The sequence below is a fragment of the Mus caroli genome, chromosome 2 (assembly GCF_900094665.2).
Source record: "Mus caroli chromosome 2, CAROLI_EIJ_v1.1, whole genome shotgun sequence".
In the NCBI taxonomy this organism is placed as follows: domain Eukaryota; kingdom Metazoa; phylum Chordata; class Mammalia; order Rodentia; family Muridae; genus Mus; species Mus caroli.
Genome location: NC_034571.1, coordinates 170,681,005 through 170,684,323, shown reverse-complemented (window position 1 = coordinate 170,684,323; position 3,319 = coordinate 170,681,005).

Sequence of the window (3,319 nt, the reverse complement as noted above, 5' to 3'; positions counted from 1 at the left end):
AAACACCACAGGTTGGCCCAGTTCTGACCAGCCAGCTGGTCAGAGTGCACACAATACATCACAGGGTGGACACATTTCAAGGACTCCCTGGAGATCTGGGGATGGCTGGATGTAGTTCTNGTCCTCACTGGAGTCATGGGTAGATGACTGCCTATTGGCTCTGGTACCCTAGGTACCTTTAGGGAAAGTCTTCAAGNCTTGGGCCTCTCTTCAGGGTTGTGGTGATAACGAAGGCAGGCANAAATTCCTGAATCTGAAGCCTGAGGGGTTCTGGGNTTTACTGTGGTCTATTCCATCTCAGAAGTCCATGGTAGACTGGAGGAGAAAGAACTCNCTCAAGGGAGCTCAAGTGTCTGTAGTCTGTGGTCCCAACACATGTGGTCACCTCTGAGACTGCCAGGACATTCCCTTTGACCTCTGAGTTAGGGTTCCCCATGTCCACCCCACCTATATCTCTTCAGAGCGCAAGGGCTGGTTCTCTACTTCCCACTGGGCTTCTGGGGAGTTCCAAGGGCTCCCCACACTTAGGCCAGAAGGAACATCAGAAGACAGTGACCATACATCTGAGCTGAAAGATAAAGGGGTAAGAAGTGCATCTGCTTGCCTGAGGGATGCCTAGCACTGGCTTGAAGTGTGACCACACAGCAACTGTTGCACATACCATGCCTCTGCTGTGGCCTGGGTCAGGGCTGAGATGGAGAGGAACTTAGAGCAGACGGAACTCATGGCAAGTGGGAGGCGAGGAAAGATGGTACACACAGGGAGACTGAAGGCTGATTTCTAGCCATTGGCTTGAGGTACACAGTAGATAGCTAGACAGAAAGGTTGTGGAATAAGAGTGTATCACCACATCTGAGGATGCCCAGGGGCCTGGCAGGGGAGACAGTTTCAGGGTTGAGGTGATCNTTGAGCTAAAGGGGAATCCAGGCTGGGAAGGTGACCATGACGGCAACCTCTGGGGAGAGAGACACAATCTTGAGGCACATTCCTGGAGGCAGTGTATGGGGTAGGGTGAGGGCTGGGGAATGCCCTCCTATGCTGGGTTAATGAATAATTTGCAGTAAGCTCCACCAACGCTGACCACCAGCCTCCCTGCACACTTTGAGGGCCTCTGAAAGATTCATGAGGCAGTGACAGAATTGATGGGCTTCAGGGTTGCTGAGTTGGCCAAATATGATTTGTCTCTTGCCTGGCCTCCACAGGAATGCTGCACCCTCCTGTAATGTTTGTAGAGGGACCTTTCTTTCCTTCCCCTGGATCCTGAGGGTGACAGGCTGTTGTCTGGATGGTGGCTTCTGAGTCCTTCCTTAAGGACTGAGCCTTGTGGCAGCTTTTGGCCCTGGAGCGTTTCACATTATGTGATTATGGTAATATCCTTCTTTGAAAATAGCTGTGGGTACCCATAAGAGCTTCTGAATGGGATTGTGAGCATTCGTGTTTGCCAATTGTGCTTGCTGTGGGCCTTGGTCTGTGGGCAGTATAGCCTAGGTGTGGAGCCCTAGGTGTAGGGCTGTGTAGCAGAGAACCTGAAGGACTGTTTCAGAGATGTTAGAGATGGCATACGTATGCACATGTATATATGCCTGCGTGATCATGTTTGTTTGCCAGTATTTGTGTGTGTGTGTGTGTGTGTGTGTGTGTGTGTGTACATGCATGCTAGGAGGGAGTCTTCTGGGAGGCTGGACCAAAACATCACTGAGGAAGCTGTTTCTGTCACAGATGGAGATAATGTGGATCAGGAGAACCGTGCTGGCACATATATGGGTGTTCATTTCTAGATTCTGTTTATTAGTGAAAGGAAAATCCATTCCCCAGAGATGGGGACTGTAAATGGAGTCTGGGGAGCTGGGAAGTGCTGACTCAGCTCTGGCTTCCTTTGCTGTGCCTGATGTCTCATCTGGGGTTGGCTGGGAGAAGAGGAAGNNGGCCACGGAGAGCAATCAGGCCACTGAGGCTGNATCAGGCTACATGGGGCTGAGAGCTGCTCAGGTGTGGTGTTGGCTATGGTTCCTGCTGCTGGGTTGGTCAGCTCAGTCCCACCAAACCAGAGTCAGTGTTTAGATGGAGGCTCTAAATTTGATANGAATCACAGAAACAAGGATAGAGGGAGAACACAGAGTCCTATTTGTTCATTCTCTGTCCCCAAGTGGCAAAGGAGGGCAGAGGATGAGGCTTTTGTCTTGGCTACAGTGTAGGGGTTGGCCACTATCTGGCTTCAGTTCCCTCCTCCTCTTGGCACTGACTTGCTCTGTTCTTTGGAAGATGCTACAGCACCAAGGATCAGGAATGCTGCAGTTCCTAAGGGCCTTTTTGTTACAAGAGGACAGACTGGGTGGGCTGGAGATAGCAGNAACTAAGGTGCATCAGCAATCAGGAACTTGNATAGAAACAGGGGGGTGTAGCAGAAANACAGCATAGCTAGGGCTATAGTAGGAGCTGGAGGTATAGTAGAGGACACTGGGGATACAACAGGAGTTGGGAGTACAGAAGGAGCTGCGGGTATAGAGGGATCTCAGACTGTGGCTGGACCTGACTATGCAGCTATAAGCAGGACTTGTATAATGGGGTTGGAGAAGGACTCATGGGGCAGGGAGAATCTCACTTTCTGAACATACCCCCCCAAAAAAGGCTGCCACCCTGCCTGGTTCTAGGTGCCAACATCCTTGGTGGAAAGAGCCTTCAGCCCAGGCCTGTCTGGTCAGGGTGAAGGACTTTCTTGTAGTCCCACCTCCCAGAAGGATGAGGCTGCTTCTGTCTGGCATTTCGTCCCTTTGGTACCCTCTCACCGCTTTCCTTTCTGAGATGCATCCCTGATGGCGTCGGTTTTTTTGTCCTGAGTGCTGAGGAAGGCAGAGCCTGGCAGAGATGCGCCTAGCCAGCCAGAGCCNGCTCATTTATTTTTACCTTAACACTTACATAACACTTCTTCTGCAAGGCATCGTTTCAATACTTCACAAATCTCATTCCACTGTCATAATCGTGCAGGGTGATTGTCTTTTCCCATTACAGATAAAGACACAGAGGCTCAGAGACCTCCCCAAAACCACTCCTGGTGGTTAAGCTCACAGTCATGAAGCACGGGTCCCACCGCCCTGCAGTGCTCTCAAGGGAGCGTTTCCCCACCAAGCCCGAGAACAGAAACTGCAGTTGCTTTGCTGAAGTTGAATGCTGGGCTTGTGCCAGCCCTTCCTTGCTGGATGTCCTCAAAGCCCTTCCTGAGGCTGGATTTTCTTCTTCTTCTTCTTCTTCTTCTTCTTCTTCTTCTTCTTCTTCTTCTTCTTCTTCTTCTTCTTCTTCTTCTTCTTCTTCTTCTTCTTCT